Source organism: Nyctereutes procyonoides, unplaced genomic scaffold (assembly GCF_905146905.1).
Source record: "Nyctereutes procyonoides isolate TBG_1078 unplaced genomic scaffold, NYPRO_anot_genome, whole genome shotgun sequence".
NCBI lineage: Eukaryota > Metazoa > Chordata > Mammalia > Carnivora > Canidae > Nyctereutes > Nyctereutes procyonoides.
Window position 1 is genome coordinate 55,269,829 of NW_026575051.1, and position 25,642 is coordinate 55,295,470.

At 39.6% G+C, this 25,642-nt stretch overlaps 1 protein-coding gene across 1 annotated transcript in view; it reads right to left on the reverse strand.

Moving 5' to 3' along the window:
• GPR63 (G protein-coupled receptor 63) overlaps positions 1-25,222 on the reverse strand; it is a 50,298-nt gene extending 25,076 nt beyond the window's left edge. Inside the window, exon 1 of the mRNA XM_055330872.1 lies at positions 25,040-25,222. The gene's annotated coding sequence lies outside the window, so the exon portion shown is untranslated. The remainder of the gene's footprint in view (positions 1-25,039) is intronic.
• Positions 25,223-25,642: the final 420 nt, after the last annotated feature.

Here is a 25,642-nt window from a genome sequence, read left to right on the forward strand (position 1 = left end):
AGCCCCACACTGCTCCCTGCTCAGTTGGGAGTCTGCTTCTCCCTCTGCCTCTGCTCCTCCTCTTGCTTGTGTGCTCTCTCTCTCTGTTGCTCACTTGCTCTTTCTCAAATAAAGTCTTTAAAAAAAAAAAAAAGATGTCTTCTATTCTTTGACATCTCTGGGCAGTAGCTATGTTTTGTTTTTTTTTAAAATATAAGCATGAATTAAGGATGGCAAACATATGAGCATCTGCATAAATCAACCAGATAATTTGTATTAAAACAAAGCCTTATGTGAAGACTGGCACTAGCTCAAATGTAGGATATAAAATAAAATTATTATAAAAATTCAATGAAAAAGAAGACAACTCTGATATTAATTATGCTAATTCAAAGTAAATTTTAAAAAAAACATATTTTACACAGTGATATCCAGCGGTACTCAGAAAATAATCCACAGACTTGTTCAACCTCCAACCTTCTATCTGAAACACAATAATATAAAAATATATTTTATATATATGTATGGCAATTTATATATATACATATTTATATATTTCTTTTTCAACCAAAGCAAAGTATTTGGTGTTCTGGAGTGCTGCACGGAAATACTGTCTGCCCAAGTCACATTTCCTTCTCCTTTTGGTCTCTTTCCTGACAGTGGAGAACATAGCAGAAACCACTCTTGTGAGAACATTTCTCTGCAGGCTGTCATCAGAGTGAGCTAAAAGTAAATATCTCCACCGCTATGATATTCCTATGGATCCGCAGCAGCCATGTGAATCTGTGCCAGCTTCAGAGTTGTCGATTTTTATCCCACAAAATTTGTTTGCGCCTGCTGTCCTGACCTGCAGGCCATCATTTATCACTCAGCAATGCTGTCTCTAGCCCCATCTCTCATCCTGTTACCTTTACTAATAACGACAACCAATTAATGTTGACTTTGTTTACTTCTATACGTTACTTAACCAGTGCTGATATATTAGCCAAAAAACTATTCTGTAACTTCACAAATATTAATATAATTAACAACCCCAGAAGGTGGACATTATAATTGTCCTCATTGACAGAGGAGGAAGTTGAGCTACAAACCAGGCAACTTGCCCAAGGTCGCACAGCTCACTAAGAGCAGCTTTAGGATTAGCATCTACGTAACCTGGCTCTAGTCTGAATCATCATCCCATCGGGGAGGAAAAAAAGTCTTTATTCTAGAACCAGAGAAAGAATTTAAGGAGTGCAATTATAGCTACCATTCCTTAAACACCCACCATGTATCAGACCTTCACATACATTAATCCTGACAAACCACCCCAAAGATAGAAGTTATTTTCCCATTTTTTTTAAAGATTTTATTTATTTATTCATGACAGACAGAGAGAGAGAGGGGCAGATACATAGGCATAGAGAGAAGCAGGCTCCTAGCGGGAAGCCCAGTGCAGGACTCGATCCCAGGACCCCAGGATCATGCCGAGATGAAAGCAGCTGCTCAATCACTGAGCCACCCAGTGCCCCTTATTTTCCCATTGTGATGATAAGTAAACAGAGGCTCAGAGCTCAACATGCCTCCAATCACACAAACAGTGCGAGAGCTGGAATTGGAACCCAGGGCACCCCAGCTCCAAAGTTCCTGCTCTTTATAAAATGCTTTGCTGCCTCCCTCACCACCCAAGGAAAAAGAAAGAGACTTTTATTCCACGTGATACAGCAATTTGTGATGTTAAAAATGCTGTCCTTAGATCTGACCTATGCTGCTGGGCTGATACCTTGAGGATTTTATTTTTAGACCAGCCTTCCCCAAAGGCTTCAATTTTTCTTCAGAACACCATCCCTTGGGGGCCAGAGGCAGCATGAGAGCAGACACTATGTTTTACATAGAATTGACGAAATGGCCAAAAAAAAAAAAAAAGGTGGAGGGGGAGAGCAGTAACTAAAACAAGGAGTAAAATCCTAACTTCCACAGTTAAAAAAGCCAAAGTAACCCTGACATGATAAGGAAAATTTCACTATCCCTTATCCTCAGACACTGCTTTCAAAATGTTGATTAAAAATTAAACTGGATGATTTCTTGGAATCCAAATACTTGGTTAGAGTTGGATAAACTATGTGAATGGAGAATGCTTTAAATTTTTAAAATTTTTACGGGCACGCTTCAGAACAATGCAGTCTAAAACTGCCTTACCCTTAGACTCTTCCAAAATGCAACTGGTAAGGTTGCCATTCAGCATTTATACACTTCCAGGAATGACATTAACTTAACCTCATGTGATTGGAAGGTAAGACATTTACTACCCTCCCTTTTACGTCTGTGGAGGTTTCTGTAGAAATACTTATCCCCAGGGAATGCGGTGAATCACAAAGGAAAATTTGATCCTAAGTTAGGGATTTAGATGGATGTGAAAAAGAAGGACTCAAAAATGGGATACCTCATGACCTAGACTTGAGGCCATACTCCTAGATGAAATAATAAAAAACAAGAACTAAAGAAATTTTTCATGATTAATCACTGAACACAGCATGACACAGAAAACAATCTTCCAGAGCTCCTGGCTCCTATTTCCACATGACTGTTTAATATATCACGTTAATATGGGCCGTTCTGTGCACCAGATACCAAGAAAGAATACAAAAGTAAAGGAGATAGAATCTTTGCTTTCTAAAGTGTTGAAACATTATAAAGAACAATAGAAAGGCCAATTATTAAGTCCATTAAGGCAATAACCCTTTATCTTCAGATGCATGAATTCTTGAGATCAATGAGAAGAGTGGGGGTGGGTGGGAGGATTGGAGAAAACAGGTGAAGGGGATTAAGAGTACTTATGAGTACCGAGCGATGTACAGAATTGCTAAATCACTATACTTACACGTGAAACTAACATAACACTATGTTAACTCTACTGGAATTGAAATTTAAAACTTAATAAATTTTAAATTCTTTTTAAATGGATGAGAAATAATGGAGATTAAAAAGATAACTCATAAACAGAAGATGCAAAAAAACAACAACAAAAAAATCAACCAGCATTTCAAACAGTGCTCAGTTTCACTAAAATAAAAATTTTAATTAAAAGAAAAAAAGAGTGTTATCTTTTGCCTAACAAATTTTCAAAGGTTTAAAAAAGATGGAAAGAGTTCTAGGAAACTGATACTCCACCAGTGGAAATGCAACCTTACAATATTTCAGCATGCTCTCTCATTGTGGCAGACCAATGTTCCCACCAAGAACAACTGAAAAGGCTGGATAGGTGTTTTAAAAACTTTTCTGAAGCATCTAAGAGCTACCAAAGCAAGGAGAATTTGAGAGGTCAAGACCTCAGAGAGAAGGAAGCATGGAAATGTGATGTAGCTTTGCCTCCAATGAGACTTTTCCCTTGAGGTATGAGCCAGTGTTGCAATGCCAGCTCAGAGGTTCTTCTCAAGGCAGCTGAAAAGTGGCAGCTGACAGTCTTAACAGCAGCTGAGAAGCTTCAAGTTGGGTAAGAGAGGCAGCTGGGAGGCTGAGAAGCTGAGCAGGGCACAGTGTGTACCAGTGTCCAGCGCTGGAAGCTGGTGTTCAGGGCTCACAGGAGGGTCGGGTGGTCAGAAGGACTTCCAAAGGACTTCATTCTTGGACTGCACATGGACGGGAAATCGAAGAGCTCTCAGAACAGCCAAACGCCAACCTAATTAGCCCAGGTTTAGGTTTCTTAATTAAGTTTCCAAATGAAGTTTATTTTTTGAGACACAAATGGGACATCAAAAGCCTGAGCTATGAAGAAAAGATTGATAAGTTGGCCAGAAGGCATCATTATGATAATGAAAAGGCAAGTCAAAAAGAAGTCAAAAAAGAAGTCAAAAAAAAGTCAAAAAGTCAAAAAGAAGAAATTATGCAATCACATAATTGACAAAAGACTCATACCCTGAATATCTATACATATTTTCATGCTGATAACTTATTTTTAAGATTTCATTTATTTATGTAACAGAGAGAGAGCAAGAGAACACAAGCAGGGGGAGTAACAGAGGGAGAGGGAGAAGCAGACTCCCTGCCCCTGTGAGGCTCGATGCCAGGACCCAGGGATCGTGACCTGAGCTAAATGCAGACATTTAACTGACTGAGCTACCCAGGCCTCCCCGAGCTGGTAAATTTTTAAGAAAAACTGGACAAACACATCCAGTTGAGAAATGAGCAAAGGATCTGAACCAAAACTTCACGAAGGATGATACCCACATGGCACCACACACACACACACACACACCCCAAAAACAGGTGCTGTCCCTCATTATTCATCAGGGAAATGCAAATAAATAAATAAATGCAAATAAATAAATAAATGCGAATAAAAACCACAAAGAGACAAATCTAACAGAATGGCTAAAATTAAAAAGAAAATAGTGAGTGCTGGTCACAATGAGGTGCAAATGGAACTTTCATATGTGGCCGCTGGGAGTGGAAATTGGTAACTGTCTGTGGAAAACAGTGTGCCATTTACGGTAAATTTGCAGTTATGTCTGCTCTATGACCCAGCAATCCCACTCCTGAGTATGTGCTGAACAGAAATGTTCACATCTTTGCACCACAAGTACAGGTATACTTCTAGTAGCACTATTTGAAATAGCCAAACATTAGAACAGCAAAAATGTCCATCAGTGGTAGCACTGAGCAACATGGTATGTTTATATAATGAAATACCGCACAAACATGAAAATCAACAAGCTACTGCCATGCGCCACGAGGACAAATCTCATAAATACAATACTGAACAAAAGTCACAGACACAAAAATGTATATTCAGTATTACTTCATTTATATAAAATTCAAAATCGGGCAAAACGAATCTTTGGTGTTAGGAGTTATTGGTTACCTTTGGGGAGGAATAGATTTAATAACTGGGAATAACCCTCTAGAAGGTTCTGGGATTCCTGGCATGCTAGTAACATCCATGATGGTTACACACATGTATTAATTTTTTCAAATTTCACTGAACTATGCCCTTGATTTGTATTTCTTCCTGCTTATATATATATTTTTTAATTTCCATTAAAAATAAATGTTTGTAAAGCATTTACTTCTCAGGATCCATTCCTAAGAAATACTTCCAAATACCCTTTAAAAGTTCAGGTAGTTAAAACATATATATAAAATCTTCCAGGGATCCCTGGGTGGCGCAGCGGTTTGGCGCCTGCCTTTGGCCCAGGGCGCGATCCTGGAGACCCAGGATCGAATCCCACATCTGGCTCCCGGTGCATGGAGCCTGCTTCTCCCTCTGCCTATGTCTCTGCGTCTCTCTCTCTCTCTCTCTCTCTCTCTCTCTGTGACTATCATAAATAAATAAAAAAGTTTAAAAAAAAAAATCTTCCAGATATTGGGTTAGGCATCAGAGATACGGCACAAAAAACAAACAAATCCATAAGAGAAAAAACTGACAAATTGGCCCTCATCAAAACTCAAATTTTTTTGCAATTCAGATAACATAATTAAGAAAACGAAAAGCCAAGAAACAGACTGAAAGTATTTGCAAAACAGATCAAATAAAAGACCTGTACCCAGAATGTACAAGGAATACTCACAACTTAGTAATATTCAAACCTAATCGAGAAATGAATAAGATTCGAACAGACATTTCAACAAAGAAGACATACAAATATCTAACAAGTGTATGAGAGGATGTTCAACATCACTGTCATTAAGGAAATGCATATTAACATCACTCTGAAATACTTCACATCTACTAGAATGACTAATAAATATGACAGACAACAAATGTTGGTAAGGATACGGAGAAATAGGAACCCTCAGATATTGCTGATGGGAATGTCAAATGGTAGAACCATTTTGGAAAAGAGTTTGGCAGCTTCCCAAAGAGTCAAACACAAAACTCCCAATACAACTCAGCCATTCTATTCCTAGGTGTTGGCCCAAGGGAAATGAAAATGTGTGTCCTACACAAAGACTTGTACATGAACATTATTCTTTTTTTTTTTTATAAATTAATTTTTACTGGTGGTCAATTTACCAACATACAGAATAACACCCAGTGCTCATCCCGTCAAGTGTACCCCTCAGTGCCCGTCACCCATTCACCCCCACCCCCCACCCTCCTCCCCCTCCACCACCCCTAGTTCATTTCCCAGAGTTAGAAGTCTTTATGTTCTGTCTCCCTTTCTGATATTTCTCACACATTTCTTCTCCCTTCCCTTATATTCCCTTTCGCTATTATTCATATTCCCCAAATGAATGAGAACATACACTGTTTGTCCTTCTCCGGTTACTGTGGCCAAGTTCAAAAAGGGTGTTGCCTGAGTTCTTCTCTGGGATTTTGATGGAATCTTGTCTCACATTTAGATCTTTCATCTATTTTGAGTTTATCTTTGTGTATGGTGCAAGAGAGTGGTCCAGTTTCATTCTTCTGCATGTGGATGTCCAATTTTCCCAGCACCATTTATTGAAGAGACTGTCTTTCTTCTAGTGGATCGTCTTTCCTCCTTTATCGTATATTAGTTGAGCATAAAGTTCAGGGTCCACTTCTGGGTTCTCTATGAACATTATTCTTAATAGTACAAACCTGGAAACCACCTAAATGTCCATCAGCTGATGAACAGATGAACAAAATGTATTATACCCTACAATGGAATACTGTTCAGCAATAAAAAGTAATAAAGTACTGACATATGCTATGTCATGGATGGACCTCAAAAATATTATGGTAAGCAAAAGAAATTAGTCTCAAGAAACCACATATTACAAAATTTCACATATATTGTTCCGAAAGTAGACGGCAGGGCTAGGGATAGGATGGGGGATTAATTGTAAATGGGTGTGAGGGAGCTTATCTGGGGGAAGAAAATGTTCTAAAATCAATTATGCTGATGGTTGTACCACTTGGTAAAATTACTGAATACCAATGAATTATGCACTTGAAATGGCTGAATTTTATGAAATGTTAAATATATCTCAATAAAACTGTTAAAAATTTTCATATACACAACAGCAAGAAAATAAAGCTAACCTGAAGGTTCACATTTATGAAACAGTTTGAGCTAATTATATGAGTTATATCATAGAGTGTTGTAGAGCCACTAAAACTATTTTTGAAGAGTATTTAATGACACAAGAAAATATTATGCAAATATATTGAGGGAAGAAAATAGACTACAAAGCTGTATACACAATATACTGTCGCTAGATCTTTTTAAATTTTCAAAAGGGTTGGAAAGAAACACATCAAAATACGAAGAGATGTTTCTGACCAGTTAGATTCTTAGTAATATTTTTTTTCGTGTTTTCTGTATTTTTTCTGTATTTTCCAAATCTTGTAAGTTTTCCTATATTCAAGAAAAAATTCTAAAAAAAAGGGAAAAATTCTGCTTGAATATTTTCATATACTTAAAAAATATATAATATTACTAGTTCTTTTCAATGATCATAAAATATACTTCTTTTTTTAAGACACATTTCTAAAAAACAATATTCCTTAGGAAAGATATTAAGAAAGCAAAATAAGCATCCTCCTATTTCATGATGCCTATTGTCCATGGCTAAAACATAATACAATATTTAAAACTTTAGAAACTGATGGGAATTACTCAAGTGTACTGTATCCCTTAGGCAAGTATTTCTGCTATTAGCAAGAAATGTACTCTCATTGGTAAAGGGTACAGCAGACTTATGAGTAGACTAGAATCTTGTTATCCCCAAAGCCACAAACATTAAATATGATAGTTCATCTACTAACTATTTCTTAAAAGCATCCCATATTTTGGGGCAGCCTGGGTGGCTCAGCGGTTTAGCGCCGCCTTCTGCCCAGAGTGTGATCCTGGAGACCCAGGATGGAGTCCCATGTTAGGCTCTCTGCATGCAGCCTGCTTCTCCCTCTGCCTGTCTCTCTCATTCTCTCTCTCTCACTCTCTCTCATAAATAAATAAAATCTTAAAAAAAAAAGTATCCCATTATTTCCTCCAATTATCTACCTATTAAACTAAAAAACAAAAAACAGTGCCTACCTTGCCACCTTTCTGGTTTCCACAAACATCACCTATAGGAATCAATGCAATTTCAAAGCAAACAAAAACAAACAAAAAAACCTGCCTATTTTTGTTTATTTTTATGCTATTCCACAAGAATTTGCTTTTTTTTTAAAATCCCACTTTAGTATCACCTTGATTTTCTGGATACAGCTCAACTAGCTGCTCTACTCTTTAACGCTGTTTTCTTAAGTAACTGCCCATTTGATCCCATATTCCTATCTGCATGAGAATTAGACATTTAATTTTTCATTAATAGTCACAAAGTTAGCACAATGAGAGTTTGTTTCCAAGGCCTTCAAATAAATTTATCAAATCAAAGCTATAATGTTTTCCACCATCATACAGGTGTTTCTTCTAAAATTTCTGGTACTCTCCTCTCCACTGCCTCTTATTACAAATGATTTTGGCATTTCCTTCGGAGGTAATAAGTTAGTCAGGGCCATCATAAGCTTTCTGCTGAGCATTTCCATGCTCTTCCTCCAGATACTCACTATGTCCTCCACAACACAAGCACTTCAGTGACCTTTGGGATACTACTCCATCACCCTTGCAAAATGACTGTTTTCCATATTTCGCCCCAAACTGAATTTAAATCTGTTTCTCACTTCAAGATTCTACACTATGATTTTGACATACCTTCGTTTCTCTTCCTCTGACCTCCTCCACTCCAGTTTCTGATCCCTTTATTCAGAACAGTGACTTTAATAGTCTCTTTTCACAACTAAAGAGATACAGCTTCTCTTGTTCTTTCATTGCTTCAAGCCTGTTAGAAGTCTCTATATTCCTTCCTAGACCTTTCAGAAACAGTCCACTAGGACCGTGTCCCAGTTTACCCCGTGCAACCTGTTTCCCATAACAACATTTTTCGTGACTGTGACTGGCCTTGAGAACTCCAGCCAAGTCAATTCAACAAAAACATCTAGGGCATCTACCATGTGCCAGGTACTGTGCTAGTTGGTAAAAATTCATATGATGTGCTATCTGCTAAAAACAAGTGGGGACAAATACACCTATGCCATAGGCTCCTCTTTCTTCCTACATATCTGGGCAATGGCACTAAGATGGTTCAAACATCATCTGTTGGCACAAGACATCTTATGAGACTCCCTATCCTACCACCTCACTACCTCACCTTAACTGCGATGATTGGACATTATGTTCTACAGTATCACAAAAAATGTCACAGAATATAGAATCAGAAGACCTCAATGATATCATCAGACCTCAACTAACCTCTTGATTATATATATAAGAGTCAACTGTTTATACATATTTTTTAAGGCTGCTAAAATCATTGGTCCGTTGGTATTGTCATATGGAAATATTCATTACCATAGCAAATTCCAATAATGAACACAAGGGAAAATATGGAATTACTAAATTTTTTCATGAGTGGGAGGCTAGAAGATAACACAGGAGTAACAGCACAGAACTAAAGATCATTCTGCTCCCTAGTATGCCATTTCAAAATAAGATTGCTGAAGAGCAGTGTTGACTCATCCTCAGAAATAATGGCAGATCTGTTTGACCTTGATTCACTGCCATGATCAAAATAATTCTGCTTAACTTGGGAAGATTCTGAGAAATCTAAAGGTCATACTTAAAATACTTAAGAGACAAAAATCTATGAAGACTTTAGTTTTATATTCAAAGCAGCCACCAAATAAAGACAAAGAAAATGTCAACAGAGTCCTCATGTGCCAATTAAAATTACCTTCACTTGCATACTTTGCCCTGATGAAAAGTCTTCCACCATGCTACCCGTGTATTTTAAAGATTTTATTTTTAGATAACCTCTATACCCAACCCGGGGCTTGAACCCACAACCCTGAGATCAAGAGTCGTACATGCTCCACCGAATGAGCCAGCGAGGTGCCCTGCTACACATGTATTTTATATAAATCTTTTTATATAAATCTTTGATACATAATTTTCAGCTTGACTTATACACCTCTTTAATTTCCCTCTTTCCTTTAACAAATAGTTATTAAGCACCTGCCCTAAGCCAGCTTCTGACTAAGCCCAGCATACAATGGAGAACAAAACAGATCTATCTCCTGATCTTATGTAACTCACAAGTCTAGTGTGGAGACCCATTGTGATGGTTAATTTTATGTGTCAACTCGACTGGGACAGAGGGTGCCTGATTTAAATGTTATTTCTGGGTGTGTCTGTGATGGTGTTTCTGGATGAGATTAGCATTTGAATTGGTAGACAGAATAAAGCAGACTATTCTCCCCAAAGTGGTAGGGCATTACCCATCCATGGAAAGCCTGAATAAAACAAAAAGGCAGAGGAAGGGGGATTTTGCACTCTGCCTGTTTAAGCTGAAACACCACCCTTCTACCCTCAATTGATACTTAGACCACTGGTTCTCAAAAACACATCATCAGCTTTCCTGGGTCTTCAGTTTGTACATGGCAGATCGTAGGACATCTCCACCTATATAATCACATAAGCCAATTCCTTATAATAAATCACATGTACCTCCCATTGTTTGCTTCTCTGGAGAGCCCTGGCTCATATCAAACACACACAAACACAAAATAACCAATGGATTATGTGTGCAGTAAAGGAAAACTCAGGATTCTCAAAGAAAAGAAAACAGAGAAAATTCCTCATTTACATGTGTCCATATATTCTTGCAACATCCTCTAAATCTCCTGCTCTGTGATAGTATGATATTATCCACTATAATGAACCCAAAAGTACTAGGCTAAAGACTAGTATATTTTGGTTTTAAAGTTACAGTGTTTATTTGGTATTCTGTTTTATTTTTTCGTGGGTAAGGGGTGGGAGAAGATAGGTCAGAGGAAGTAAGAAGTAAAAGAAAATAAAATAAATAGAGACTGAAAGTGGGAATCTTTATTGCAAGGATAAATAAAAACTTTACAAAATGCATGTGGTCCTGAAAAAAGTTTTCTAAAACCAAATTCTTGACAAATATTTTTTTTAAGAGACAGAGTGCCCAAGTTGGGGAAGGGGGGGTAGAGAGAGAGAGAAAATCTTGAAAAGGATCCCCACTAAGCACAGAGCCCATCACAGGGCTTAATCTCACCATCCTGAGATCAGGACTAAGCCAAAATCCAGAGTCTGCTGCTTAACCAATTGAGCCACCCAGGCACCCCTTGACATACAATTTTAAATTCACGAAAATGGTTCTTGAAACCTCACTAGCTGAAGGACTCTGCTAAATCCTACCATAAAGCAGAATTCATGCATAAAAATGGTTATCTCCTCTAGCTAAACTTTATTTCCATTTCTGTTATTTCTAAATTTAACTTTCAATCAAGTTTGCTGTACATCCAACAATGGAGAAGGATCACTCTAGGCAAAATGTGTTACATAACTGTCATTCTAAATTCAAAGTACTGCATATCACCTCCCAACACCCACCCTGCTCCCCCCACAAAAAAAGTCATGCCTCAGCAAACAAATTTATTTAAGATTTATTTATTTTATTTTAGGGTGGGGGGAGAGGGGCAGAGTGAGAGAGAGAGAATCTCAAACTGACTCCCTGCTGAGCACAAAGCTCCATCTCACAACCCTGAGATCATGACCTAATCTGAAATCAAGAGATGGACACCTAACTGACTGAGCCACCCAGGCACCCCTCAGCAAACATATTTTTTAAAGAAAATCTGCAATATTCATTTCGAACCTTTAGAAATAAAAAAAAATCAAGGTGATAAAATGGTTGTATTCTAAACATCAAAGAACAGTTTCTCATTGTGCATCACGAAATCACAGGGAAAAAGAATTTCGGTTGAGGCTGTGATGTTCGTTCGTTAGTGGGTTCCCCACTGATAGTGTACCAGTGATGCTACCATTCAGTAAGGTGCCTGCTGCTAGTTCTCTAGTCCTCTGCTCAAGGATCACAGCATCAGTAAAAGCCTTGCAAGTTCACAAGATACTGATGCAACCGACGTACGGCTGATAAGACCAAGTGCCCACAGGGAGTTTACTAGCCCAATGTCAACTGCACACACAATAGTCATAATTGCAACTCCTGGATTTTCTTACACACAAAAAAAGGAAGAAGTGCACTAAATATTGCTATACAAACATCACTGCTTATACTTATGTGGGGTTTTACCAGTTGTATTATACTTCGTTCATGCCTACTTCTCACTTGATTTTCCCTAGCAGATACAGCCTATGAAAGAGCGATGCCAAAAAGTGGTGTGTATGTGTGTGTGTGTGTGTGTGCATGAAGTTATGTGTGTATTCAATAATGGCAAGAATCATTGCACTAGAATGACCCAAATGTAGAGTTTGCCTAATGGTTGATAAAACAAATGTGAAAATTCTTCTTATATACAGTATACTTTATTATGCTAGATTTCAAGAGAATATGCAGAATTTAATACAGATTCTAGAAGGGACAGCATTCAATGAAATGATCAGTCCGTCTTTGAGTTTATATCAGATAAATAGAAAATTCCCTTTCCACAGGACCACAACCTAAATGGATGCTTTATGTAATATGGCTTTTCATATGAGTATTCTATTTGTTAAAAATATATATATATCAGAAAGATCTTTTCCTATTTATTTAGAATCTAGATGTGAGCAAAGACTTTACCAAAATAATGGGGCTCCTGGGTGGCTCAGTTGGTTGAGCATCTGACTCTTGGTTTCAGCTCAGGTCATGATCTCATAGGTCATGAGACTGAGCCCCACATCTGGCTCCACACTCATCAGGGAGTCTGCTAGAAGACTCTCACCCTCGGCCCCTTTCCCCACTCACACATGCTCACGTTCTCTCTTCCACTCTCTCTCTCTCTCTCTCAAATAAATAAATAAATAAATCTTGAAAAAAAAAAAAAAAGACCTTACCAGAAAAGATTCTAATATTCAAGCTTCAGAAATCATTTCTATACTGGTGCCTCATTACGCAAGATAAGGAAAATTAGAAGGACAAAAAGATGGACTTTAAAACTCAGAATACAAAAGAAAAATTACTTCATAAAAAGAGCATAGAAAATATCAAAGCTAACTTCATGCTACAGATAATTAGCACTTGATGAATGGAATAATTATCCAAAGGTAATAAAGTTAATTACTTTAGTCTTTTCTCTGGCTTCATTTTATCACTGTATCTAAGTTTTTATAGCTAATTCACAGTAACTGAGTATGGAGAAATAAATGTAGATTCTTAAACTCCTTCAACTGTTCATCACAACCAAGGCTGTGCCACACACCTAACCCACGTAAGGATTAAAGGGAAAAAATTAAGTATGTTATAATAACAAAAGGAAAAACTATATGCTTCTTAAAATATTTACCGAAATGTAACCATTTGAAATAAGCATAGAATAATTACTCCTTTTCAAAAGTGAGCCACCCAGAAGAACCCTGCAGTTTGCCATCTTTCACTTGCTGCTTCTGAGAGTATAAATAAGGGCAATGTGGACCATGGGTGGCTTTTTAACTTTTCCTACTACCATTTAAAATACTTTATTTATTTGTTCATGAGAGACAGAGACAGAGACACAGGCAGAGGGAGAAGCAGGCTCCACGCAGTGAGCCCAACATGGGACTCAATCCGGGGTCTCCAGGATCAGGCCCTGGGCCAAAGGCTGTGCCAAACCGCTGAGCCACCCAGGCTGCCCTCCCTACTACCATTTTAAAGGCAAAGCCCAGAAATCTGAAGGAACAGAAAACAAAATGTGACTGGCAGTGTTTTTTCAAGATCGAAGATGTAACCAGATGTAACCAAATAATTTAAAATAAGATGCGTACACTAACTCCCTAAAGAACAAAATACAAAACTAAAGTGACTGTAAACAAGATGAAGTTACATCTTAGGAAGAGAAACTGTTAATACCAGCATTTCAAATTTATTTGCAGAGGAAAATAAATTATAAAATTGGAATTAAAGGGTAAAAGAAAAAAATAAATTAAAAAAGGGTAAAAGAAAGTAAGCAGCTTGCCATCATATCTTGACACATTAGTGTCTTTTTCTTTTCTTTTTTAAAAAGATTTTATTTATTTATTTGAGAGAGAGAGAGAGAACAAGTCAGGAGGTAAGGCAGAGGGAGAGGGACAAGCAGACTCCCCCCACCCCTCCCGGCCCCCCAGGCAGAGAGCCCGATGCAGAACTCTCGATCCCAGGACCCTGGGGTCATGACCTGAGGGGAAGGCAAACACTTCACCAACTGAGCCACCCAAGGGCCCTGCCTTTTCTTTTCAAAAGCAAACACCCTGTAATGATTAGTTAAGGTTTGCATACTAATCTATAAAAAAAAAAAAAAGACATCCTATTTTGGACATGTCTACAATCTCAGAAACAAAACAGTTTCTTCAGTATAGTCAAATTTAAATCAAATTTTGAGATTATAGTATTATAATATTTGTCAGAAGACCCCAACAGTAACCAGGACTTCGAAGGGCTATATTTGCTATGTTAGAAGTGAGTAAAAAAGTCCTTCATGCCAAAAGGGCAAAGAAAGAAAAAAGTGCAGGAGCTGAACCTGATGTGAGATGAATGAAGGAAAATAATTTCCCCAAAGGAACTGTAACCACAAATTAGCACTGATTAAAAAAAAAAAAAATCCTCAAGCAGAAATCTGATTTAAAAGGTGTCCAGGTAAATAGAGTGCCCAAGCTAGTAGCAGAAGCAAAATATATTTCCCCTCTGGGGGAACCCACCTTCAACCCAGGCCTGATACAATAACCACAGATAAAATTCCAAGGAAAGTGAGCAGCTCATAGTCAAAAATCACAAAACCCTGGGGTGCTTAGCTGGCCCAGTCAGTTAAGCATCTGCCTTCAGCTCAGGTCACGATCTTGGGGTCCTGCGATGGAGCTCCTAGGCTCCCTGTCTCAGTGACAAGTCTACTTCTCCCTCTCCCTCTGCTCTTCCCCCTGCTTGTTCTCTCTCCCTCTCTCTCTCTCCTTCTCAAATAAATTCTTTAAAAGAAATTATAAAATCTTAAAATGATAAAAGCAACATGAGTGATTAAGAAGCAGGGGAAAAGGGATGACTGGGTGGCTCAGCAGTTGAGCATCTGCCTTGGGCTCAGGGCATGATTCCAGGGTCTGGGATCGAGTCCCGCATTGGGCTCCTACAGGGAGCCTGCTTCTTCTGCCTATGTCTCTGCCTCTCTCTCTCTGTCTCTCATGAATAAATAAATAAAATCCTTAAAAAAAAAAAAAGAAATTAGAATAGTAGAATAAACCTGAAAACACAAAAGGAAAATAAAGGCAAAAATGAAAGAGTTAGAAAACAAGCATACAATACAGATGACTGGCAATGTCAGAACCTGGTCCTGGAACAGATTACGAGAACCGATATACCTCAGAACTGAGAGAGAGAGAGAGAGAGAGAGAGAGAGAAATTAGCAAAATCAGGAGTTTTTAAAATTGGGACATATCACAGATGTAGCAATGATGAAACAGATAAAAGAATATCATGGAAAACTTGATGGTAATACTTTATGCTTTTGAAAACCTAGTTATCACGACAAATGTCCCTTAATAGGAGAATGGATAAATTACAGAATTCATAGACTAAAAACACAAACAAAAATGAAAACAAATTATGGCTACAAACTGACAAATCTCAAAAACATAACAGTGAACAAATAAGCAAGCATAAAAGTATATATAATATGTATTATAATTCCCTTTACAGAAAGCCCAAAAATAACCAATACCAAAGAACATGCAACTTTAGGGATAAAAGCAAGCATTTCCATTAGATGGGGAATGAGGAAACAAAGGGATTATAGGCATATCATACTTTTTAATCTTGGTAGTAGATCATGGGTATTCAATTTTTTTTAACTTACAAATATGTTTTATGTACTTTTACATGTACAATGTACTTCACAATAGATGTTCTTTTTAAAAATTACATAATGGGACACCTGGGTCAGTGGTTGAACGTCTGCCTCTGGCTAAGGTGGTGATCCTAGGGTCCTGGGATCCAGTCCCACATAGTGCTCCCTGCAGAGAGCCTGCTTCTCCCTCTGCCTATGTCTCTCTCTGTGTCTCTCATGAATAAACAAATAAAATATTTTAAAAATAAAATAAAATAATTACATAATAAAATCAGTTTCAATGGCGTATTGAACTTTCCTATATGAACATTCACATGATTGCATGAAAAAAATTTACTTATTCAATCTTTACAGGGCTGTCAAATTCCATGTCAAAGTACAAAGACGTGGTTCTTGGTCTCGGGAGATATTAAAGAAGAAACTGATACTGACCTAAACAAAAAATTTATGCTGAAGGGTATACTAAGGGCACAGAGAACCTCAGTCCAACTTACAGAAATGAAGGAAGCAGATTGTTTCACACTGGAGAAAATAATGTCTGAAAAAAGAATAACTGGCCCAGAAAATATGTTTGGTGTGTATGTGTTTACTTTCTCTTTCCTTTTACATCCAGGACCAAATTCTAAAGATGAAAAAATATGCATGAAAATGCAAATGTGACTCTGCATTCATTAGGGTCATGTTTGATGGCTAAATGTAACTATGGTCATAAAAATGAAGAGGAGAATTTCTCTCTACTTTCGACCATCCGTCATTAAGTGTCCACACATGACCTTTTCCTGGCTTTTGCCCATTTTTATCTCTAGTTTCATTCCTAGAAGTGACAATGTTTTTGTGATAGCCAAAGTGATACTGATCTTGTTTCAAAAGGTAATTTCTGGTTAAGATGAGTTTTTATATTAATGATAGAATGGGAGATAGAGATCAAAATAAAGATAAAATACAGATATGCAGAAATAGACATACATATATACACAAGACATTAAGAGTCCTGGAGTTGGCAGCAAAGGACAGAAAGCAGAACATTTTTAAATCTTAGAGATAACTGGAAACAATATCTACTCCTTCTACCACATAGCAACTATGTATGCATCAGTGTATGTGGGCAGCAGGTCAGATGGTAATAGAGCAAGGAGATTAAAAATGAAAATGGAGAACATTCTTAGGGCACACCATAACTGCTGGGCCTATTTAGGTAGATATGGCATTTATAGCTAGGACTGAGCACTAGGGAATGGCTTGGTGTGGAGGTTGGACCTTTACAGTCGAGTCCTTAGATATATCTACAGTTATTGCATTTGGGTAAAGCACTACTAGCCAGTCATGCCTGGATTCAAATCCTATCTGACTTGAGCATTTCATCTTTCGCTGACAAAAAAAAAAAAAAAAAAAAAAAAAACTGCATAAGATAATGAAGGAAAAGTATAACCTAATCTATAGATTTGATATTGAGAATAATAAAGTGCCTTAAGGTCAACAAAAGACATCAATGCAATTTATCCCTACCAAAAAAAAAAAAAAAATCTATTTCTAAGGACACCCGGGTGGCTCAATGGTTGACCATCTGCCTTTGGCTCAGGTCGTGGGATCAAGTCCCACATCAGGGGACTGCAAGAAGCCTGCTTCTCCCTCTGCTTATGTCTCTACCTCTCTCTCTCTGTGTCTCATGAATAAATAAATAAAATCTTTAAACAAAATCTACTTCTAGGGCTTTCCTCAAACAGATAATCATACATGACTACAAAAAACTGAGCTTTAAGATATTTACTGCTGTATAGTACCAAAAAAACAAAAAAGGAAAACCGATCTGAAAAAAATTAAAAAATTAATTTAAAAAAAAGAAAACCAGGATCCCTGGGTGACGCAGCGGTTTGGCGCCTGCCTTTGGCCCAGGGCGCGATCCTGGAGACCTGGGATCGAATCCCACGTCGGGCTCCCGGTGCATGGAGCCTGCTTCTCCCTCTGCCTGTGTCTCTGCCTTTCTCTCTCTCTCTCTCTCTCTCTCTCTCTCTCTCTCTCTGTGACTATCATAAATAAATAATAAAAAATTTTTTAAAAAAGCCTATCTGATACTACAGATACTACAGCATATCCCCAATCAATTATGTGACATTCACAGACTATAATATTATTCAATATTCAAAATATGTTATGAAAGACCATTCCATGATATGTATTGTGGTCCATCCTTGTGTGAAAATTAAGAGGAAGGGGATCCCTGGGTGGCTCAGTGGTTGAGTGCCAGCGTTCAGCCCAGGGCGTGATCCTGGGGACCCGGGATCGAGTCCCACATCAGGCTCCCTGCATGGAGCCTGCTTCTCCCTCTGCCTGTGTCTCTGCCTCTCTCTCTGTCTCTCAAGAATAAATAATTTAAAAAAAAAAAAAAAGAAAAGAAAATTAAGAGGAAATATATGCTAGGGCACCTGGGGTGCTTAGTCAGTTAAGGCTCTGACTCTTGATTTTTGGCTCAGGTCATGATCTCGATGTCATGAGATCGATCCCCACTTCGGGGTCCATGCTGCATATGGAACCTCCTTAAGATTCTCTCTCCCTGGGGCACCTGGGTGGCTCAATGATTTGGGGATCAAGTCTCCTGCATTAGGCTCCCAGCAGAGAGCTTGCTTTTCTCTCCCTACGTCTCTGCCTCTCTATGTATCTCTCATGGAGAAATAAATAAAATCTTTAAAAAAAAAAAAAAAAGATTCTCTCCCTCTGCCCCCTCCTCCTAAAAAAGTAAGATAAAATAAAAATTTAAAGATTAAAATTAAAAAAAGAAATATATGATACAGTATCATTCTTAGAAACTGAAATACTACAGTATTTTTCTATATTATATTAAAAATATACACCAAAGAGTTAACAATTGTTATTTCGGGCATAATTTTCATGTTTTCAGTTATGGGTTTTTTTTGGGGGTGGTTGGGGTTTTTGGGTTTTTTGTTGATCTGGATCTTATACATTTTCTGTAATGCATATGTGTCACTACCATCATAAGAAAAAATATCTATTATAGCATAAGGATAAAGAATAAAGATTTGAAACCTTATAATAGCAACTCTTTGTAAAATATGAAACCAAAAATGAGTAGTTCCCAACATCACCACACCTCTCTGTAGGAACAAATTTACCCAAAGCCTATTATGGAAAATGGAAGAACTTCAAATCCAAAACTACTCTCACTGAAGAGCTCAATGATTCAAAAAAAAAAAAAAAAAGAAAGAAAAAAAGGAAAAATGAAGAAGTAATGAATGGGAACTAGCTAAAAGATCTAAAAGAACAGACTTTCTGCTATTGTTGGACAGTGTAAAACTTTAGAAGGTACCACACTTTGTGCAAACTTAATCAAAATGGAGCAAGAAGACAGCCCATTTCACATCCGGCCTAGAGGTAATGGCAAAAGTAAGCTACAATGATTTAAAGAATGGATTTTCATTACAAGTACACATTTGGAGTTGCGTACAAAACAACTCCTGAAGTATTTTCTCTGGAAGGTAATGGATGCTATGCCTGGAATAGTCACTTTCTACTCCACCTCCCTTTGAATCTGTATCCTCCCAGGACCAACTTAAACCAAAAAACCTGCAGCAGACACCCTCAGCCAGAGACTGTACTGAACACCTGACATAAATGTTAACTGATTCTTAGGTAACTTTCAGTTGCAACTCTTATTGTAATCCAAACTTCGTATCTTTAAATGTTCTTTCTCTCAAATTTGTTTAAAAAAAAAAAAGCCAAAGGGCAGCTGGGTGGTTCGGTCAGTCGGTTAAGCATCTGTCTTGGGCTCAGGTCATGATCATGGGGTCCTGGGATCAAACCCTTCGAAGGGCTCCCAGCTCAGTGGGGAGCCTGCCTCTCCCTCTCCCTCTGCTCCTCCCCCTGCTCATGCTCTCTCTCACTCTCTCTCAAATATATAAAATCCACAAAATAAAACAAACAGAAAGAGGTGACAATATCTCCCTTTGGAAGGTAACAGTTAAAACAGAATCATGTCACTTCTGTACCACCTCCTCAAGGCAGAACAGTAGAGTTTCCACACAAAAAATTTTGCCTAAAATACTTTTTAAATACTTAATGATATATACAGGACTTAAGTCAATTGAGAGAAAAGAAGCTAACGAAGAAGCTTTGGTCAAAAACCCCAAATGGTATGTAAAATTTATTACTAAAATGACACATCATGGCTTTAACTGAAAATTATCTAAGAATTAATTAATATATATGCCAGGTGATTAGTTATGTGTATAGTATCTGCCTGGGAATGTTTTTCGATCTAAATTGGGCTTAGGAGAATAAAATTTCTTTAGAATTATTACTCAATGGAAATCATAATAATAATAGTGTTATTATTATTTCATTACCCTCCTAACTGCAAATACACACTTTTTTGCCCAAGGTCTGAAAGCTTTGTTAAAATCCAGTCTTCCCAACTCTTCCTTACATTTTTAATAAACATGAATGAGCTTTCCTGTGTTTTAAGCTAGGGTTTCATGGTTGAATTTTCTCAATCTTCTGTCATACAGACAGAAATGAGAACAAATTACTTTTACCAATCCTGTCCGAATTTGCCAGCACAGAGGCTAAAAGGCACTTTATCCTATGTGTCAAGCTCAAAGCCTGAAACAGCTCACTGTCAGCTTCAGAAACCATTTTTTACAAGCATGGCACACTGCCTCAAGCCAACTAAACACTAAAGCATGTCGGGCTACCCAAACTGCAAATTATTTGTAATGTTCTTCATGTTTTGTGGTTACGAAAGTACCTATTTTGTGGATCATCCAGTTAAAATTAGGGCCACATCTGACCTTAAACAAAAAATTCCCAGGAAACTGAAACTATAATTGACCAAGATCCCATGTGTTCTGAAAGGCTGTGATCTCAGGATTATAATCAAAAATCCCAAATGTTATTTTTTGAAAGCCAAAGATACACAACATAAACTCAATGAAATACATTACTGTTTCAAGTAAACACTAAGAACTCTCCTTAAAATACACCTCATAGTTGCAAAAAAGGAATAAAGTCGCCACCTGCAACACAGTAAAGGGTATTTGTGACAAATATAAACACATATTTAAAAAATGCCTAGCTTAAGAAAAACCAGTCTAAAAGATTTTTTCATTTCATTTCTAATTTTCATATATATATGAAAAAAAATATGTGTATATATATATATATATATGCTGAAATGTGACAGCTTCAGCTGTGGAATGTGATAAGAAGTCCTCCAAGGCTTTGCTTGTAGTGATTAGAGCACTATATCATAGCTATTATTTTCCCAAGCATTAATGGGTACCTCTTTCAAAACAAATAGTTATTTAGGACATCATTTCACAAACTGGAGTGCCAAAACTTCCCAAGGTTTGCCTCCTCCCATGCCTTTGAGATCTACTCTCTGAGTCTCAGACCTACGGAGAATGCCCTGAAGGTCATTTTTGAAGTGTTAAAAAAGAAAACATCATATTGACAAGCTAATTTTTTCCCAGAGATTCCTCCTCTGAAGATAAATTACTGAAGCATGAGAAACGCCCAGTTCAATCATCCACTGATGGGATAATTCAGTCCATTTTAATAAACATGTGGTTAAGATCGTTGGCATATGGCTCCCTGGGCAAAGCCTTGTGCAAGAACAAGAACACGTGAGAAAACACAGTATTTTTTAACTTAACTGATACTGATAAAAGTGATGAAAATGCTGAAGAGATGACAAGCCTTAACAGGAACTATTTTTAGCTTCTGATCTTTTTAGACCTGTGTTCCTACTGTATGTAGAATATTAAGTCCCTACTTTTCCTTGCCACAGATATACAAATATATAAATATGTAAGTATAGGTATAGACAGACATGGATTTTGTAAATGTGAGAGAGAGAGAGAGAGAGAGAGAGAGAGAGAGAGAGAGATTTAGTTTTAAAAAGGGTGCGATCTTGGAGACCTGGGATCGAGTCCCACATCAGGCTTCCTGCATGCAGCCTGCTTCTCCCTCTGCCTGTGTCTCTGCCCCCTTTTCTCTCTATCATGAATAAATAAATAAAACCTTTTAAAAAATATTTAAAAAATTAAAATTAAAAAAAATAAAAAAATAAAAAGAATCACTCGGGGCTGCCTGGGTGGCTCAGTGGTTGAGCATCTGCCTTTGTCCCAGAGCTTGATCCCAGAGTCCAGGGATCGAGTCCCACATCAGGCTTCCTGCATGGAGCCTGCTTCTCCCTCTGCCTATGTCTCTGCCTCTCTCTCTCTCTGTCTCTCATGAATAAATAAATAAAATCTAAATAGATAGATAGATAGATAGATAGATGATAGATAGATAGATAGATAGATAGATAGATAGATAGATAGATAGAATCACTCAGGAGCGCCTGGCTGGCTAAGTAGGTAGGGCATGCAACCGGATGTTGAGGTAGCAAGTTCAAGCCCCACAAGGTGTAAAAATTTCTTTAAAAAAAGCATCATTCATGAATCATTTCAAATCAATAAACCATTTCAAATCAAATAAACCATACACAAAAATCTCAAAATTTTTAGATTCCCTAGAAAATTGTATATCCTAGGAACTAAGTCCCATCCACTTTAGAACCCCAAATTCTCAATGAATGCAGTACTTTCTTGCCTGGACTCCAGCAAACCTAAGGTAAAACAATAACTGCAGTTAGGATTTTAAATTTTTCTATGCAAATTTTTTTCCAAGAATGGTCAGTTCATTGCAAATCTTCAGAAAACGCTTGGATGGTGAGTTCTTTGTTAAAAAGTTTCAGTTCTGGTATACTTGACAGCAGAGTGACAAAATTTTGCTCACATATGAAAATCTGTATCCCAAACAAAATGTTATGATATTAATGTTATTCTGGAATGGTTTCCTTTCAAAACTTCCCCACTGCAAATGCTTTCTTTCTACAATACCCCCTCTGTACTTTGGTAGTATTTTTTTCACGCAGAAATTATACGAAAAGCATATAACTGAGAATTTAGATACGATATTCTTTTCTTTAAAAAAGCTCCCACAATCTATCTTAATTGTCTTTAAAAAAACCTGGATAATGTAATCAATTATGTCACTAAAACTCTGGCTATGCAACACTTCACAAAATACAGGGACTTTTATCAGCATCTTTGATTTGCAGCTGACGCTGGATGTACTCAATGCGAGTAGAGAGAACAGAAACAGGACTAGACAGGTGTGGTAGCGACCTGGGGGTGTGAGAAAATGGGTTTCCTTCACCCACAGGACACATGAAAAAAGAAAACTTACCCATTTGTGTAATAAAGGTACTCACAGATTAGGTTTCATCAAATAATTACACGTATTACATACCTCCTCCAAGGGCAAAACTGTGTGAAGTAATGTCAGATGATGCAAGAAACATCAGGGGCTTTTTATGATTCTTAGAAATACTGCCCTTAAAATTAGCTGGAGCCTTTTAATCTAAGACATAATGAAAACCATATTCACCAATAAACAAATAAAGAGAAAATCCTATCTTAAAATGGCATAGTCAAAACCTCACCAGAAAAAAAAAAAAAAAAAAAAAACCTGCATACCTACTCCGGGGTGCTTCTTGCATCCCTCCAGTGTCCAGACCTAGTCCAAATATCTCATCAGAGACGAAAGGATCACTTTGCAATTTGGGGTCAGCCCCAGGGGACATATCATAAACATTTATTGTTGGAGAGAAAGGGAGGCGGTCTTTGTGTGTGTGTTTATGGCATCCTGAACCTCAATGATATTAAAAAAAAAAAAATCAGAATGTTTCCCAAATGGGGGTGGGGAAGAGAGAGGACTTAAAAATCAAATTAACAAGACAGGAAACAACCAATGTTGGTGAGGATGTGGAGAAAGGGGAACCCTCTTGCACTGTTGGTGGGAATGTGAACTGGTGCAGCCACTCTGGAAAACTGTGTGGGGGTTCCTCAAAGAATTAAAAATAGACCTGCCCTACGACCTAGCAATTGCACTGCTGGGGATTTACCCCAAAGATACAGATGCAGTGAAAGACAGAGACACCTGCACCCCGATGTTTCTAGCAGCCATGTCCACAATAGCCAAACTGTGGAAGGAGCCTCGGTGTCCATCGAAAGATGAATGGATAAAGAAGATGTGGTTTAGGGGATCCCTGGGTGGCTCAGAGGTTTAGCGCCTGCCTTTGGCCCAGGGCACGATCCTGGAGAACCAGGATTGGGTCCCACGTGGGGCTCCCTGCATGGAGCCTGCTTCTCCCTCTGCCTGTGTCTCTGCCTCTTTCTCTCTCTCTGTGTCTATAATAAATAAATAAATAAATAAATAAATAAATAAATAAATAAATAAATAAATAAATAAATAAGAAGCAGCAGCTGTGGTCTGTGTATTCGATGGAATATTACTCAGCCATTAGAAACGACAAATACCCACCATTTGCTTCAACGTGGATGGACCTGGAGGGTATTATGCTGAGTGAAGTAAGTCAACGGGAGAAGGACACACATTATATGGTTTCATGCATTTGGGGAATATGAGAATTAGTGAAAGGGAATAAAGGGAAAGGAGAGAAGATGAGTGAAAATATCAGGGAGGGTGACAAACCATGAGACCCCTAACTCTGGGAAATGAACAAGGGGTAGTGGAAGGGAGGTGGGCAGGGGGTGGGGGTGGCTGGGTGGGGGGCCCTTGACGGGATGAGCACTGGGTGTCACGCTAGATGTTGGCAAATCGAACTCCAACAAAAATAAAATGAAATAAAATAAAAATCAGGGCGATGCTGACACCGAGCAGGGCTGGCAGACGCACCCGCAGCGCCGCCAGCCCGGCCGCGAGTCGGAGCGCAGCTCTCACGGGGCCGGGGCTCGCAGGGAGCCTCCGACCTGGGCAGACGGGGTGCACCCCCCCCCCCCCGCGCAGGGGGACGGAGCGCCGTGCAGAAGTTCCAGAGGATTCCGTCCCCCTCCTCTCACTCCGGGCACTCGGCTGCGGGAGGAGAAAGCGGGCGTCGGGGCCACGCCGCAGCCGCCGGGTTTCCTAGAAGGCCCAGCTGCTCCAGCGGGCGGGCGCGGCGGCAGGGGGCGTCGGGGAGCCAGGCGGCGGCCCCGCGGGGAAACCGAGTCCCGGCCGGGCGCTCCCCGCCCCCACCCCGCGGGCCCCGAGCGGCGCGCGCTGCCGGAACCGCCCGAGCTCCTCCTGCACAACTTGGCAGTCGGCGGCTCCCGCTCGGGGCCCCGCACGCTCCGCCCTGCAGCCCGGCCTCCCCGGCGCCGCGGCTACCTGTCGGGGGGGGGGGGGGGCGCCGAGCACCCCGGGGCTCACCTCATACAAAGGGCTGCGCGCGGGCGCCGGCTCGGGAGCCCAGGGCGCATGGCCCCATCCAGTCCCTCCCGGAACTTTCCGGACATAGCACCTCTCTCCGCCGCAGAAAACGACGCCTCGAGGCAGAGGAGGCGGCGGCGGCGGCGGCGGCGATACAGGCGGCGGGAGCTGGAGCCGAGAGTGAGCAGCATCGCGGGCGAGCGCCGCCGCCTCCCGAGCTGCCGAGGGGTGCCCGCCCCCGGGGCAACCGCGGCTCCCTCTTAAAGGCGCCCGCCGCGTTTTAGGACGCGAGGGGCGGGGGGGAGGGGGAGGGGGGCGGCGGCCAGCGGAGACCGAGCGATCCCGGGGCGCCGCTGGCCGGGCTGCCCCCGCTCCCGCCGGCTCCGGTTGCCCCCCGCCAGGGCAGAGGAGGGGCAAGGCGGGGGCCCGGCGTGCGCGCCGGGACTGCCCCCTGGAGCTCCGCCCAGGCTCCGGGCCGCCGTCACCCTTTTGGGGTCCGGTCCCCGCGCCCTCCCCGCCCCCGCCCGCCCAGTGGACTCGCATCTCCCCGCTCGCGCGCGTCCCGCGTCTCCTTCCTCGGCCTCCCACGCAGTGATGAGGGTC